This window comes from Charadrius vociferus, unplaced genomic scaffold (genome assembly GCF_000708025.1).
Source record: "Charadrius vociferus isolate BGI_N301 unplaced genomic scaffold, ASM70802v2 scaffold111, whole genome shotgun sequence".
NCBI classification, from domain to species: Eukaryota; Metazoa; Chordata; class Aves; order Charadriiformes; family Charadriidae; genus Charadrius; species Charadrius vociferus.
The window spans coordinates 1256997-1275219 of record NW_009647046.1 but is presented as its reverse complement, the minus strand read 5'-3'; positions in this window follow the sequence as shown (position 1 = coordinate 1275219).

Here is an 18223-nt window from a genome sequence, read left to right as displayed (position 1 = left end):
TTGTGTTAACCTCTGCGGGCGGGGGCTGGAGGAGAGCCCCTCCTCTGGAAGGGGAGTGGGGGGAAGCAGGAGGGTGAACAGTTCAGAGAGATTATGAACCAAAAGATAAATAAACACCACCGTCCGTCCCCCCAGCCCCAAGCTTTGAGTATGGTGAAGGTTTAGCTGTGCACATCGGGATGGCAGAGGAGGGAACACAGGGCTGGGGATCCTGAGCGAGGGTGGGCAGGGATGGAAGCCGCAGCCCTGCAGCAGGGAATAGAGGAGCCGGGAGGGCTGCCGAGCTGTGGGAGCGGAGGAGAGGGGAGTGTGCCCAGCCAGACCCAGCCCAAGGGCTTTTTGCCGTCACTCCCACAGAGGGAACTGCTGGGGCTCTGAGGGTGGGCGATCGGTGCCTTCGCTTACACAGGGAGGGACAGTGCCAAAAACGTCTTTGCCACCTCAGTGGGGGGAAGCATCCCCTCAAAAGGCCGCAGTGAGGAGGCAGAAGGGAGGAGGCTGAAGGTGGCCTGGTGGCCCAGGACATGTCTGTCCCCCAGAGCCATGCATTTGGGCTGATCCCTGTGCCCGGGCTGAGGCCTATACATAACAGCGTTAGGCCTGGGCAGCAGCACAGGGGGTGCCCATGAATAAACTGGCTTGTTCAGCTCTTGACCTGAACAGGATCTGGTGTCAGAAATGACAGCCTTGTGCAAGACCCTGTGACCACCCCAGCTCCAGAGAGGAAAGTCCTTCTCCTCCAGCAGCATCATGCCCCGTGAGACCTTCAGCCTTCTCCTCAAGGCATGCTGATGAGAGAAACAGGACACACGCTGTGGCTGCAGGAGGGTCTCATGCTGGGGCGCTGGGCCCAAGCTTCAGTTCCAGGAGCGCCATGGAACAGGAGGTGAATATTAAATTGGCACTGAGGGTAATTTTGGCTTCCTCGCGACTCCGTTTCCCTGCAAGCCTCCCTCCCCACCCGCCAGCGTCCTGTGGACCTGGGCCACAGCTGGGGGCCCAGCGCTAGAAGTGGCCTCAGGGGCACAGAGCATTGGACCCAGCTTTCCAGCAGGCTCCGCCACCGCATGGGGTTGAAATAATGTCCCTCTGTCCTGGTGATGCAATGTGATGAGAAGAAGCTGAATCTGGCACAGCCTCCACCTCCCTTTTTCCCGAGATGAGAAACAAAGAGATCTGCCACCGCTGGCACGCGGGTGGGCTGATGCTTTGCCCATCGTGGTGGTTGAAAGGAGGCACCACTTTCTCCCACATTTGAGCCTACCCTGCCATGGATGCCCTCCGTCAGATATGTGATAAATCTGCAATTAATAAACATCAGGCTGAGGAATGAAGACATTATTTATTGGCAAAAAAATTAAGCTCCCCCCTCATCAAGAGCAGAGGGGAGAAGGAAGGCGGTGGCTGAGGGGAGGGAGGGGAAGAAGCTTGTATGCCAAGAGCCCAGGAAAAGGGAGAAGAGGAAAGGAGGGAGTGAGAGGAGAGGCGATGGGAATGGGAGAGAAAAGAGGTGGGAAGAGGCAGCAGGAGAGGGTGAGACACAGGCGCAAAGGGACAGATACCGAGGAGGACAAAGAGCAGGGTGGGGTAGACGGAGGGAACAGCATGAATGTGTTTGTCTGCAGAAGAATACACGCTAATTCTTGGAATATGCCAGTCCCTTAAATCACCACCGTGGGAGAGGAGCCATCCAAGGCTGGGGAGCCCCCGCGCGCTCCGGGTGACAGGCCCGTGGTCTTTCCTCAGCAAGAGACTGAGCAGAGACGGGAAATCTTGCATCGCTGCGCCTCCTCTGAGGGCTAACATTTCTCTCCCTCTTTCTTTTCTTTCTTGTCTTAAACTTGAGAAAATCAAAAAAGAAAGCAAGTAAAACAAAAGCCCCTTCGCCTTAATTAAATTACTCAGCCGCCCTCTGGGGTTGACACTGGGGATACATGAGGCTTTTGTGTAATATCTGGAGGAATTCTCTCGCCACCCCCCCGCCTCCCCCTGCCCCGTCCCGGGGACAGGCGGGAGGATTTCAAAGGGGAAGGGAAAGGAAGGGGGAGGGGGGTAAGCTAATAGGGATGGGAATTATTCTGTGATGGCTGGAGGGATAAGAGAAAAAAGGGAAGGAAAGTCGCTGCTGAAATTGAAAGCCGATTCCCCTCGCTGGCTCGAGGCAGTGCTCTGACCTAGGGTAGCTGCCCTTTTGCCAGAGACACAGGCAAAGTTCAGGGCACGGGGAAAGCTGCATAAATATGAAGCCTTTATCGGGTGGGCGATCCCGCTGCCACAGGACGTGCCTGCCCGCTCTGGGCGCAGCGTGATGAGGCAAGGCAAGCTCCCCGAGGATGCAGGCACCATGCCGGGCTCGGGGCAGCCTGGCCCCGTTGTGCCACCAGCAAACGTGCAGGGGCAGCCGCAGGGCCATGCCCAAGCAGGGACAGTGAGGGTAGCCAAGCCAGGACAGCCCGCAGGCTCCTGGCAGCCTGCACACCCACCCAGGCAGCAGCACCATCACTCCATGTCCCCTGCAGTGAGCTCCGCAGGTCCAGCCAGAGGACGAATGGGGAAACCGTTCATTCCCCAAGGGGGAAACCGGCTTCCACGATCAGGACACTTCAATCAGAGAAGTCACTGACATTTTTATCAGTATGTGCCCCAACCCTGTGCAGAGAACATCTGGGAGTTGCTGTGGCAAACGCATGGGTGGTTACTGCTGTCCTGCCAACAGGATTGCTTTCATGCTGCTGTCCTCGGTGGACTTGTTTGAGAGCTGTGGTTTTCCTCCCCAAAACCTCACATTGGCAAGACCCTACATTTTCCCCTCTGAAAACTGAGTGAAGTGAGCTTTGTTTTACACCCTCAGTTTGGCCTTGGGTCAAGAGAATCCCATATCTGCTGCTTGAAAGGAGAAGGCACTCTTCACACTAGATGTAGTCTGCAAAGGTAGCTGAGCCCATGTGGGACTTGCTGGATCCTTTCTGCCAGCTACCCCACATACCCCAGCGTTGCACTGCCCAGAGCCCGGCATGAGGCTTGATAGGTGGCTTTTGGAGAGGTGACTGTGCTGTCTGGGGCTGGGGCGTGTAAACCATAAACAAGAGATACAAACAGAAGGAGTAGAGACTGCATACCATCACCAGCTCCCTTTTACTTACTGTTGGGAAGGAATATTTCTGGGAACAAAGAACATCTGGGCTGTAGGCTGAACTGGGCTTTATATGATGAAGCCTCTAATACTGTCCCATCTGGAGAGCAGCTCCAGTGAGCTCTGTGGGGAGATAAGAGACAGAGTCAACCATAAATCCACTCCTTTAAGCATGACAAGTGTGTGCCTCATATTCCGAAGAGAGGAGGGGGAAAAGTAAGTGGAAACATTATTCTCTGTGCTGAACACACGCAGAGCTAAAAAAAGGCCTGGCCCGCCGTAGTGTGATGGGAGGCTGGTAAGCATGGAGCATCCCCAGGGTGCCAACAAGAACAGTCGAAGGCTTTTCCTGCAGTGACAGCTTCATTCCCCAGTGACAGCCGGGCCTTGCAGGGAAGCAGGGGAGCTGGGAGATGCTGCCATACATGCAAAGCCCCTGCGCAGCTAGAGCTGGAGACAACTGCCACCGGGGCAGAAGAAGGAACCAAAATTTCAGGGCTTCCACCTTGGTGGAGAAAGTGGCCTCCCACTTCTCAAAGCTTCTCTGCTGTTTATTACTAACCATGATTTATGGCATTAATAACAACAGCCTTACAGATGTGGATGGGCCAGGTGAGGAATCACGCTGTGGGTGTGGGGGGATAGTATCACTGTTAGGGGGAAAAAAAAAAGTTAATTATTTCCCCAAGTGAGTGATTGAGGTTCAAATGAGCTCTTGCAGTTTGCACTCGATGGACTGGCAGCATGTTTCAAATATGCACCTTGCAGATGGCGTGCGAGGCGTACGGTCCTGGCAAAGCTCCCTACGGCGGTCTGCCTCCCCCACAGCAGTGCGGCCCCGCTCTCAGGCCACCCAGGTAAGCCATGTCTGGTGAGCACCTGTGTCAGCCAGCTTGGAGGAAGGTATAAATACACTCTTGTGTTTATCTAGGATTTCCCACTTACAGCCTTCGGCTTTCAAATAGCCATCTACTTGGGGAGGCCGAGGAGGCAGCATCCTTGCTTTTGTTCTCCAAATTTCTCCTCCAGTTCCTTTTTCCCCTCTTGCTTCCTATGGTTTTCCAGCCTGTGTCAACTGATTACAATATTTGGAGGGGTGAGTCTCTCTACAGGCTCTTTTTGCTGTGTCTAAAGAAGTAGATGATTTTAATCCACATCCAGGTCTCTTGCAAACAGACTGCCACTGTTCATAAAGAATAATAATTTGCAGGGCTGCAAAACAGCATATGGCACAGCGCAGTGCCTAACACAGAGCTGAACTGCCCTACTCCCTGCTCCAAGGAGCTTCCCATCAGAAAACACCAGAGACAGGACTGACTGGGATGGTGGAGTCCAAAACATGGGTGAGAAGTGAGGCAGGAGGAGGAATATCTGGGGGTTGGGTAGGCACCGGTGTGCTGCTCCTTCTGCAGCCTGGATAAGGAAGGGACAGTCCCCACTTATCCAGGGGCTAGTTGGAGCACACGAGGAGCAAAATGGGTTGCCAGTATTTGAAAAAGAAAATACTACAAGGAAGGGGTTTCAACGGAGGATTATCCTCGAGAAGTTAGTCAGATGTGGGAGCTGGGGGAGAGATATGAAAGATGTCACAGGAGGCTGTATCATGATGCCTTTTGTGCCTTTGTGCACATTGCCTCTGTGCCATTTATTAAAGGAAAGTCATCTAGGTATGCCTGGACCTGACAGGGAATGGAAACCTCTCACCTTGCATGTCTGCCTGAAGTGAAATCCCTTATTTATTTACGTCCTTGTGTGTACTGTCTGCATCTTGCACCCCAAGTTGACAATAACTCAAGCACCACTTATCTTGGCTTTTAGTTGCTAAAATATAAGCAGGGTTTAGCATAAAATGATCATTCCATGATTTGCGCTGGCCCATGGCAGAAGTGTGATTTTCATTCAATATTCCTTAAACTATATTTCCCTATAGAAAAAAAAATAAAGACAGGGAAGGGGAAAATGAGGAAACATACTTCTTCCCTCTAGAATGTTATCCTCGTCTGATCCATACCCCACTTCAGCCCTACCTTCTGCCATCTCCCCCCCATCCTGTGGCAAAAATATCAAAGACATTTGTTGGAGCTGGTGTGTGTGTGTGTGTGTGTGTAAAAGCAAGAGAGGGAGACTGTTTTAGACACAGGTTATTTATTAGAGGTTTAATATTGCTCCATATAGAAATTAAATGGAACAGCATTCAGACGTGCCATTAAAATTTACTGCTCCTTGCTATTTTAAAACCCACATAATCATTTCAAGTAACACTGATTAACGTCTTGCAAGAAATGAAAAAAAAAACCAACAACCACGTCAACTCAGGCATCACCACAGTGTCTCCACCTAATAGCTGCTTTATTAACACGAGTCTGGAAGCATTAATGCCTTATGTTAAATTTATTTATTTTCCATTTACACATCACTTTTCTGTTGCGTTTCTTTTCTGAAACACTTGCTTGATGATCACTCCCTTCTCAATGGACTGCCTGACTGTATGGCATTTAATGTTTCACTCATATAAACACGTTCATTTCCCCAAAAGTGCAATTTTTTTCCTTTATAAACTTGACTTCTGTATTTTCTTTTTAAGTTGCTCTCTCTGGAGTCAATATGCATGAATGCGCATATGTTCAAATGCATGCACACGAAGCACACACTCTTGTCTCCCTCTTCCCTTCCTTTTTCTTGTATTTACACATATTTGCCTCTTCCCAGCAGTCCTTTATTTTATATGCATGCTTATACATAAGTTCATATATACAAGTGCATGTGAAGAACTTGTAGTTTCTAAACCAAGGTGGACTCTTATCACTGTCCATGCCTTTAAACCCAGAAAACCAGGATAATTTTTACAAACTTCCACAGGTTAGGATTTTTTTGGCTGGTTTATTTGTGATGTTGCAGATGAATGGATAAGGAGGCAAGAAATCTATATTGGGCTACATGGTAAATGTGTATTTGCTGAAATTATTGATCATGGTGTTCAAAATACAACAGATTCCTTGGGAGCAACGCTTAGTCTCCTGAGAATATACTCAGAATGTGCTGGACTGTAGTCCTTTGGTAGGGCCAAGTGAGAAGACCTTGTTTATGTGATGGAATTAGCCCTGAAACTCAGGAAAAGGCAGAGATAGCGGTGGCTTTGAAGAACCCTCTGAAGACCAACTTTGTCATCCACATGATTAACACGTCATGTGTAGGTCTTTATGAAGAGCTAATGGTGTCCTCGAGATTGTGGGTTTGATAAGGTGGATGCGTAATGGCTGCATCTTACAATATACGGTTTACTGGCACTGCGCCAGTCAGGAAAATGCTGTAATGTACTCCTGTCAGATAAACAATGGGGTTTTTTCACATGTATTTTGTCAGTCTTAAGGTAAAACGCTCCTGGATTCACTGCCATCCCATGACACTGGAAGAGAAAAGAGACTGCCCAGAAGTGTAAGCTATAAAAAAGTAGCCTGGAGGAGGCTTTGAAGGATTATCCAGTCCAACCGCCTGTGCCAGAGGAAGGCAGGCTATTTCTGTGGCATTTCTGACAGACAGTTGTCCAACTTTTTCCATGAGAACTACAGCAGTAGAAGTTATGCAACCTCCCCAGGCAGTCTGTGGCCGCGATTTGCTACCTTCACTACAGGAAAGGTTTAATTCCAGTGTCCGACTCAAAATCATCACCACAGTCCTGCTCTGTGGTAGTTGTGTTCCTGTTGGACAGAAGAATTGAGAAGAGCATTTGGAGACAGAAGGGGACTGAGAAATTATAGAGTTTCATCTTGGCTGAAGGGCATGAGAGGAGGTAGCCCTGAGGAGGTCTGACCAGGGCAGGCTTTTCCTGCAGTGAGGATAGGTGGGACAAGGTCAACAGCTTCCCCAAAATTAGCTTTAAAAGTCATCACTGAAAGGAGGATAGCATTTAGGGTGGAATATTGACATGGCCTTCTAACTTGTGTGGGTAAGTAAAGCTTCAAAGGGGTTGGATTCATAAAGGTACCAAATAAGCGTTTTCCAGATGACTCCTGTGCTCCTGCAGCTGGCATACCCTGCGTGAGAGCTAGGAAAACAGATGGGTAGGAGGCAGGTTACTAGTCAGCATTTCATTGCTTTCACTTGTTTGTTTGTTTGTTGGGGTTTTTTTTCTAACTTTTTTCCTAGTTTATAACCAGGAAATTTAATCCTCACTTCGCCAGAAGACAGTTGCCTTTCTTATGCATAAGCTTGTTTGCTATTTAACTGAACTGAAGGGTGCATAGTGAGAATGACTTTTACTTCCTCAGAGATGGCCAGACAAGCAGCAGGGGCTGTCAGAAGTAGCCCTGGCTGCCTGTAGCCTCAAGAGGTTGAGTCATGGAATCACAGAATTTTCAGAGTTGGAAGGGACCTCTAGAGATCATCTAGTCTAACTCCCCTGTTGTAAGACATTGGGAAGCATTTCCTCGCAGGATGAACAAAGCAGTCTGATGGCTGGTTTATCCCCCCAGGTGTAACCTGGGGCTCTTTCAACAGGACTAAGACAGCCCACAAGCTGATGCACCCCATACCTTGCACAAGGTAGGTCATCCATGACTGCCTTTTGAATGAGTGAAGCAAACCATGGAGAAGCTCAGTCAAGCTCACTTACCATCTTGTCCTCCCCTGAGTTTGTCTCTAGCCTGCTCTTTGCATTTCCTCAAATATGGATTGTATTGGCTCACTTCTGACCGAAGTAGAAATACATGCTTTAGCTTGTATAGTGATCTGGTTTGTAGAAAAACGGTTCCTTTGGAAAACTGTGGGAGCCTCAAGTGCCGGCGTCCTCTGCAGTTTCCCACTGGAGTGAGTGACTTCCTGCCTTGGTCTCCCCTAGTGACTAACAAAACAGGAGGCGCAGGTTAGGGACAAGGCAGCTGTTTGGGACCAGCTCTGATGCTAGTCCAAGGTGTGTTATTCATAGAATCATAGAATCATAGAAAGGTTTAGGTTGGAAGGGACCTTGAAGATCATCTAGTTCCAACCACCCTGCCATGGACAGGGACACCTCCTACTAGACCAGGTTGCTCAACACCCTGGCCTTGAACACTTGCAGGGATGGGGCACCCACAGTTTCTCTGGGCACCCTGTTGCAGCGCCTCACCACCCTCATAGTGAAAAATTTCTTCCTGATATCTAATCTAAATCTACTGTCTTCTAGTTTGAAGCCATTACCCCTCATCCTATCGCTACATGCCCTTGTAAAAAGTTCCTCTCCATCTTTCTTGTAGGCCCCCTTCAGATACTGGGAAGCTGCTATAAGATCTCCCCCAAGCCTTCTCTTCTCCAGGCTCTCTCAGCCTGTCTTCATAGGAGAGGTGCTCCAGCCCTCTGATCATCTTCATGGCCCATCCTCCCTTTATTTGCCTGCACCCAGTAGGGCAAAATAACACCACTACTGCCTGTATCATGCTGGGTCTTTACAACTTGATGCCTCAGCACCACAACTGAAATGCCAAGTAATCTGGTGATTAGTTTGTCCTGCTAAATGGCACTGTCACGCAATGATGTTGTGTTATGACTCTGCCCAGTTTTAGCATACATGAGGCTATAGTAGTAGATCCCCAGGTAGCATCTTCTCCTGTTGGTAAAAAACTGCCTTTCCTCTCATAAGCTCTCCTTAGAGACCATTTTGTTTAATGAAATAGCATTTTCAAACATATATATTTTAAAATGCATTTGCAGTAAATTTCTCTTGGACCTCTTTTTTTCTCTGAAGCTTGACACATGGGAATGGTGCATTGATCCGTGGATTAGACTTAGTTACCTTGGCAAGCAATTGTGCCATAAGTGCCAAGATAACCAGGTCAAAGAGGGAAAAGCATGAATATTAAAAAAAACAACGTTTGACTGACAAAAGCAATTTTGAAGAGATGTGCAGGGTAAGGGGAAGTGGAGAGCCCTGGTTTACACTAAAAGGTCTGTTATACAACTTAAACATTGTAAATGTTGGTTTTGCTTCACCACCCACTGTTTTGCCCAGATGGAATAGCCTGGAGAGAGTATTTAATACGTATAGTCATTGGAGAGCTCTGGGCCTAATGCTGATGGGAGCAGACATCTGTCTGCTGCTGAGAGTCCTCATCGCCGCCTGGCATGCAAGCCACAGGAGCTGAAAACAAAACAGCCATGAGAGGGCTGTTTTGCCCCATGAGCTGAAAAGGGCAGCAACAGCTCTTTCTTCCTCCTGTATCTTCCTCAGCATTCCTGTCCCCTCCTGCTCTGCGTGCTTCCAGGGCCATGACAGGGGCAATGGAGCCAAAGGCAAATAGCGTTTGAGTTACATCCAGGTTCAGCTTCAGAGAGATGGGATGCACTTGTGAAGACGAAAAGGGACCATTTGGGGGCACAGTCCCCTTTGGGCAGCTTTAGCTAACAGCTGTCTTCCTGAGGAAGAGTGCAGGGAGTATTTTCTGAAGAAACTCACATACACACCCCCTTGGAAAGCTCCAGTTCTGTCAGAACAATTTCAGTCACAGGAAAGGGCTAATTTCAAAGACGTTTCCAGTCTGAAGACCAGAACTTTGAGGAGAAACAATGGTCATCCTATCCTCTTTTGGCATCTCCAGCAGGAAAAGGTAGAGGTTTTCCCACAGTTAATTGATATAAAACCAAAGTGAAGGTCCAAGTGAAACATTTTGATCGACCAAATGTGATTGATTTTCCTGTGGATCATGGACATGCAGAGATGTTAGAGAGCTTCCTCACCTCAGGACAGAAGGGCAGAGCCTGTCCATGGCCACTGCCCATCCATCACTCCCCAGAGGCCCAGGAAACCTTGGCAGAAACAGTCCTTTTCTCTGGAGCACTCCCGGTGCCACCTTTTCAAGAGCTTTTACAGAATGATCGTTTCCCTAACACCAGCATATGAAGCCAAAGCTATTGCCAGACCGAAGGGCCTCGTATTATTTTACCTCCAGGAATGCATTAGCCTTTGTTGTGAGCCCTTCATCAGTTTCCCTTTGACTTCCTGCACATATATACAAGGACGCGCTGCAGAATCACAGGTGGTGGTACTACCTTCAAGCAGTAGAAGGCCAGCCCATTGCTCTGTTCAGAGGGTTGGAAGAGGACTTAAACGATGCTTTTGTTTCCCCTTAGTTTTACCTGACAGGCAGGATGTTCGTGACTGGAATATGGCAGAGGTACTTGGCTGTGTGTGTGTGTAGATAGGTAGATAGATATTCTTCCTGGGAGACTTCTCAGTCAGAGGCAGGGAGAGAATAAGAGCTGGATTGACTGTTTTCAGTCTCTACGTTGCCACAGCCCCACAGGACTGAATAAGGCATCCTGCAGTAGTGATAACCCGCGCCTCTCATGCAGTAATTTCCAAGCACTTGAAATAAAAATAATGGAGTGGCCCGGCAAGCCCAGCCCAAAAGTCTGCCAACCCAGCATCCTGTCAATGTATAGACAGTAATACAAGAACAAGGAAACCTACAGAAATGGTTATAAATATTAATGGGTATGGTGAAGGACTGACATTTGGTAAGCACCTGAAGAACCCTCAGTATCTCAGTCCCACTAATCTGGTCAACTAACTCAGCATCCTTTGGGATTCCTAATTCTCTCCTGCAAGGGAGGCAAGAGTTATCTTCCTAACTAATTTATTTGTGTTTTACAAAGGTGCAACAACACGGAGGCGAAATATTTGAGGCAAGACTAGAGACCAAGATACTTGTTTCTGTGAGCACAAGTAATGGCAGTACATTTTAAGCAGCTAAGAAGGTTTACTTAATAAAATTGTTGCTAGACTTAGTGCAGTGAGTTCAAGAAAAATATCAGTTTGATGCACTGGTTTTCCACATCCTGCACATTTCTCAGCATGCCTTTTCATTTACTAAGATCAGGGGATTTTTTTTTTCTCTCCATAGGATAGTGGGACTTCTCAAGTAATTTTGGAATAGCATCAACCCATTTGCTGCTCCACCAATATCAAATCTTGACATCTGTCTTTTGTAAGCGCATTGGCCAGCAAGAAGGAATTTTAAAAAGTAGTCATACTACAACACAAACAAGTTTACAAAGTAGTCACTCTATGGGCTCTGATAATCCCCTGATGGTGCAGAAGGACCTCCGGACATTTCAGGAGTGCAATCTTTTGTACACTAAAATGAGGATTACCATCGAGCTTGACAATAAACTTGGCTGAATAACCCAGACCTCATTTCAACCCAGAGTTCTTGGATCACCAAACGACAGCTTGCCAGATTTACATCTGTTTCCTCTGTGGAGAATGTAGAGTCCTTTTCTAACCCTTTGAGCTTAGTTTTCCTTCTCCTCTTGGCTTTGCTGCCAGATGATAAAGATTTAATTCATTTATTACCATTACAATCCATCTGTTTTTGAGCACAGAAGCAAGCTGAGTTTTCAGAGTAGCTTCTGTTCCTAAGAGAAAATTATTGTCTTCACCTATCCTACTCTTTTTCTCTCTGGGGCACAAAATTACACTAAACAGTGGGGATTATCTTTGCCCTCCCCATGCCCTCCATCTAACTTGTACTGTAGCATGGACTTGGAAATGCAGAAGTATGGATGTTCTTCCCTCCATTCTTCTGTCCAGGGCACCCTGACATGGGAAGTTTCCATTTTATCTTCAGTCTTGACTGGGTTTATGCTTCAATTGTTTTAAGGTGCTACGGGGGTAGAGAGCAGTCCTGAGTATCAAATTCAGTTTCCGCAAAGCAAGCACAGTGCTGCCGTTCCTTTAATAGCCCCAACTTCTTGCTCACCTCCTCTACAGACAATCTAGTAACAATATATTGACTCACAGCAAAAACCTGTGCTCGTTAAAGATATGGTAGGCTTTTTTCATGGGAACGAGAGTATTAGCACTACTAAATACATAGGCCAGATTTCATCTGGGCTTATGCATATTGCTGCTGTAGAAATTTCTTCTTCAGTGCACGCAAAGCATAAGCTATTATATACTCCTGCTGTGTGCTGTTAGAAAAAAATATTACACCCCAAAATTGGCTGCTTTCCATTGATGTCTGAAATACCCAAAGCATTTCCCTTGCCCTTCGTTTCTAAGAGCTCTGTGATCTCTGGATGAAAGCTCCTAGATGTATGTCAGTTAATTATTCTTATCAAACCAAATTCTCCAGTCATCCAAAAGCTCTCACTCAACAGTTGTGGCATCTCTCTGCGGTGCATCAAACTTTCTCCATCTTCCAGTACAGTTCCATGGGCAGTGTTTCACTACACACAGCATTTTAAGGATTCACCGTGGTTTTTCCTCTGATATTTGCAATGCCTAATGTTAGAGGTCTCTGTAAGCAAAGGCAAGACTACCAGAGACTGCAGTGAGATTAGCCCGTATTGATCAGGTGTAACAGAGATTTTATTCCAGAAATTCTGATATTAATAATGAGCAAAGTGTGTGGAAAAAAAAACATAGATGTCTCTGATGAGATATCAAGACTTCACAAACACAGCCAAGCAGTGTGTGTTTTTGCCTTTCATTTTACGTGCCCATTTCAACCATAGCTGTTGAACTTTCTGCTAGCAGAGTTGATACTGGGGGTTAAAGGTCACAACTAACAATCCAGGCACTTCTCTGACCGGGCTGCAAAAGCAATAAATAGAGTCAAAACATGAGAAAAACTTTTTCAGCTCATAGCTTACCTGCTCCAGGGGTTTGCTAGAGTTGGATTGAGGGGATAAAAGAGAGTGGGAGAGACCCAGGACTGGGGCTTGGAGCTGGAAAAAGAAACAACAGTGAAAAGGTCAACGTTCAGATGATGGTATCACATCCTCCTTTCATCCCTGCAGTTCACACGAAGGCCGGGATCCTTGCTTTGCTTTACTTTGGGGAAAACTCTTGCTTTATTTGTTCATGTTGAACTGCTATCGGAGCTCAATGTCTCAGTGTTGTGTTTTAATAACATCAGTTTCCCTGGACCAGATACATATGAAGTCAGTTAGACGATTCTATAAACAATGGATCCAAGTCACGCAACGCAACATTTCTGATTGCAAGATAACCTTTTCAAGGGCGAAGTTAGCGAGGTGAGGGGTTGGATTCCTCAGCCAGGCACGAAGGGAAACCTTCAGTGTTCAGAGCTGCTCCAGTGGGACAAGGTCCGTCTCCTCTTGTTTTGGGGGAACGGCTCCCTGGTTTGTTTTTCTACTCCCCAGTCAGCACGCTGGGTGACTTTTCTGAATTCTGGCCGCCTGGAGCATACTTTGTTGACAGTTCATTTAAGGAGATCTGCACAGAATATTTTCCTTTGAAATCAGTTGAGAAGAGGAGTTACACTGAAGTTTTAGCGAGTGCTATAGCTCTTAATTTTTGTTTTGGAGTTTAAAAAAAGCGACACATGCGGGAAGATGTTTCCAAACCAAGAAATGGGAAGGTTCATTTAGCACTGTATGAGAAAGGTCAGAAAGGAAGGGAGAAGGATGGAATCAGCCAGATGGAGATTTTGGAAAAAGCTTCTCTCAATTTCTTGCATTTATAGTTATTTGTTAATGAAGACATTGATTTCTAACATCTAAGCAAACAAATATTCCCAGATCCAATATGAAATTTTTGTGAAATTTGAAAATTATGTTCTTTCCTCTCTAGTACCTACCACAGGGGAAAACTTAAAATCATCAATCTGCAGCTTTACCTCCACACAGCTGATGAACATGGTTACTGCCACTTGTGAAGGGGTCAAACCTTCACATTTATAAACAACACCAGTTAGCCACCTACAAGTACTTTAATTGTATGTCCTGGCATGAAGACTATTCCTACACTTTGCTTAGGAAAATTATGTTCTGAAGATTTTTTGTGTGCTTGTTACTGTATGGCCACACATGAGCTGAGTACAGAGCCATGCAGGGTTTTCATAGCTGTAGCAAAGTTTAAGTGCAAAGCTACACAGATCATGAGATGCTGATATGGTTTTGCTCATGATTCGAGTCCTGGTATGATGGTGTTCTCTTCAGTTGCATTTGTTGAGTACAAATTACAGTGAAAATAAGCCTTCACTGCAGTAAAGTTAGCAGTTTCCAAAGTGATCGTGGACTTTCTTCTTTAGATACCAGGAGCAATCTTGCCATCATGGCATAGGGCTTCGTGCTTCCTGTGGGCTGATTTACTCTCTCTGAATCAGTTCAGGGAAGACTGGATGGAGGAATTTGCTCCAGCCCACAAAATCTGTGAAGATTTAGGTCTTCAACTCAATCCTAAGGCAGAGTGTAGATGCTCAGACCAGAGATTACGGTTGTCATCCATTTTTTTATTAGGATAAAATAAATAATTCATGTAGATCTTTAACACAACCTGTATTTCCATAGCTCTCATCGTTTGTAACAAGTGGTATCCAAGTTTCATCCAGGGAGAGCAGCTAAAGGAGTGGGACATCAAGTGGAGGCCAGACAGCAAATTCAAGTTCTTAGTCTCTCCCACCACCCTCTAAAAGAGACCCTCATTCACTCCCACAAAAAGACGACCCTCGAATAGACCCCTGCAATGGCTTCCCCATTCAAGGGATGGTCTGGAGCAGGATTACAACTGTGGGGGTTTCCAGCCTTTGGCTAGCTATCAGCTTTGTGTTTGGCTCGCAGCTCGGCCCTCAGAGCAACCAGCTGATTCTGCCAGGTGTGGTGATAATTGTGAAATCTCTTTGCGGGCAACACATAAAGGCTACGTTGGTTGCAAGTGGCACACGGTTGCAAATGGTTGCCTGCTGCATTTTATCAGCTTCTACTTTATGTTGTGGAGAAACAAGTTCATGTTGCTCAATAATCCGGACCTCGCAGAGCTACGCTGGATGCATTAGATTATCCAGTTGTTCCATGCATAGAGGGTCAAAACTGAATACAGGTCTAGCTGTGCAGACTGCCCTTGCAAACTGGGCTGCGGTATTTTAGATCAATGATTATGCTACCAAAGTTAATTACCAGCCTGTCCCTTTGTGCATATAGCTGTCTGTTTCCTTTTCTACACAGAAAGGGAGCTAACATCCCACATATGTTTGTGAAAGATTTGTTTAATTAAGCAAAAATTAATTGACATAATGAGAGTTCACTTAGAGTTTCCAGTGGCTTACACATATACATATAAAGCTGGGTTTTGGAAAAGGCTCTGGCGGAATATTCTGGGAATCTGGATTCAATTCTCAGCTTTGCCATAGGCTTCCTGTTTAACCCTGGGTAAATCAGGCAAGGCCAGATCTATAAGGTACCAAGGCATTTGATTCCTAAATGTTTACTGATTTCTTCTGTAATCAGGGCAACAGTGCCTTTCTGCCTCACTTTATCCACCTGTAAAAGGCAGATAATTGAGCGTCTCTTCACATACTGTGGCTGGAGCATTTGTTTCAAGCAAAGGCTGCTTCTGACTCTGCATCTGTACAGCAGTAAGAGAAATCGAGTCTTGATCTCATTTGATTTTCTGAGTACTACTGTGCTGTAAATAAAAATACCTCTTAGTGCAGAGACAGTGATGTGCACGCTGACACTTAAGTTAACACACACTGTTCGTTTGTTTGTTACTTAATTTTGTGAGTGGATTATTTTTTTTCTTGGAATACTTGCTGTATATTCCCCCTAGCTATGATTTTGTGCTCCAATTGCAATGTTTAACAACAGGAAGATCCCTGACCTTTTGTCCTGACCTAATATTAACTGAATGGATTACTTTATTTTAACAAGAGGAAAAGTGATTTTTCCCACTTCCCTCTCAGTTTGAGCCTTGTGTAAGAGTCACTGTCTCTCTGTTGAACTCTTCCTCTTTCTGTCTCTCCCTCTTTCTCCTCCCTGCTTTTTGCTGAGCCAAATAGTCTTTTCCACGTGACATTATACTCCATTGGTTTACAGTTTTATTGTTTAAAACCAGTATCCAGCATTCCCAGTAAGCATTAATTATTGCCTCAATTATGACACACAATGTTTTTTTGGGTGAAATGAAAGACACCATCATCAAGAATTCATGACCAGCCCTCTCAGCAAGAAACAGTAATCTATGGGGTAAACATTTTGGAAAGATACCTCACTCCATAAGTCATTGTATTGATTAAAAGCAAAAGGGGGTGAGCTGTGTTAAAGACAAAACATTCTGTAGCCCTTCCAAATTAATTATTCAACCACAGAGACATTTTACCACCCAGGAACTGCACTCACTTTCTTCTTGAATTCTAAAGGAAATGGCTTTTCAGTCCCTTTGCATTGGCTGTCTCCTGGACTGGGGAGGCCAACATGAACTACAAAAGCTCAACACAAAATGCCATGCCCAGTGCAGCCCAGGAAGACTTTCATTGCCACCTGTTGCTTCCCACTTTGCAAAGGTATTCGGGGTGATCCACCACTCTCCAATACTCAGCACATCCATCTTGATGTGGGGTTTCCCAAATTGCTTCCCCATATTGGGAAACGCCTCTGTATCCCATTTTATACTAATGTGCTGCAGCCCCTGATCAGGCTGACATGTTCTCCCCTGTTTCATCCCTGACCTCCTCAAGCTTCTAGGCAGAAGAAAAAAGCAGGTGCCTCAGCAGGTTCAAGTTTGTCTTCCTACATCTTTTATCCCCAAAGGGTTTTAAAGAAGCGGCTGAGCTGTTCAACAGCAGGGACTGGCCTGCTGCTCAGTCCCGCTGGATTTCAAGCTCTTCTTGCCAGGCTGCCCTGGTGCTGGTTCAAACACATGTCATCACATGCAATATGGACACAATACCCTCATTCCTACGGGCTCCAGGACCCAGCAGAAGAAAGCGCAGGCAGAAGATCAAACATGAAGGAACAGAAGACAGAGGAGCTGCTGTTGCCGTCTGTGTCTGGAAGAGAAAAATGAACACAAGGGAAGAGACAGGGCAGGGGGATAATTACTTTCATCCCGATTTTATTCCCACAATTCCCAACCACTTTTGAAGCCAATTTTCCTTTAATAAAATATACTATTAATGACTCAAGTAGAAGCCTTTTGTGCAAGACAATACCCAACTCTCCAGATGGAATTATTTTGTGCTCTGCACAATATTCATGTATGTATATTTATATACATAAATTGAGCTGTGAGCATGGCCTCTATTACCCTATTTTGCAAATCGAGTAAGTTATTTCAAAATATGTTTAACATACTTTATTTCTTTGAAACTAATTCTTTCATAGCTCTGCCCCCCTCCCAGCTCTCCCTACCCCCTAAACAGAAACACAAGCCAAACAGAAACAAGAACTATTTCCCATCATTTCTGGAAGCCATTCATTTGCTATTTCTGTTCATCAGAGCTTCAGAGTGAAGGAATTTAAAGAGCTACTGATGCCTTTTGCTACTTGGCATATATATCCAATATTGTCTTTCAAGCAGTTTAGACACATCCTTCCTTTCTTTCTTCTTTAACAGCCTGTCAGAGAAATAGGCCTAATTAGTTTATTGTGGGTTTGTGTGTGAAGAAGTTATTGAGGGAGCGCCAAGTCAAAAAGTCAAACACAAACTGATTAATTTTCACAATGCACCCCTCTGAGGTGGGGAAGTTCTGACAAATCCACTGGGTGTTCACAGCTATCCTGTGCTCTGCGCACAGAGGCTGGGAGCCATATGGAGAGCAGAGCACTGGCACCGCATTCCCCGGTTCCCAAAGCTCATGCTCCAGGTGCTGGGGCTGACGCTGCACCTTGGCGCCCGCTGGGACCTCAGCCCACCAGACCTGTCTCGCCCCAGCCACTTCTTTTTCCCCACCTACAGAATGGAACCACCTGGTTACAGCCTCTCCATGGGGTCAGCTTTTTGGGCACAGCAGAGTGCCCTATACACAGTTTAGGAGTGTGACACAATAATTTATTGGTTCACAGAGAAGATAGCTGGGATTTAGTAAGTCATTAGTCTAAGCATCGGTGTGCCTACCACCCTGATAGGGCACCCAGAGTCCTGGCTGACCAGACAGGCACCGGCAAGGAGGAGATGGGTTGGCCTCTGCAGCTCCTTGGAATTACCTCCTCTTCATTGCTCACTTGCCATCTTCCACAGGCTCTGTTGGCAGGGACAACACTGACTTCTCCACACAGGGACCCTACAATTCCTCGCAAGCCTCCCTGGGTTTTTGTTTGTTCGCTGTCTTTTTTGCTTTAGAGTTTTAGACGTTTCATGGTGGCGCTTTCCCT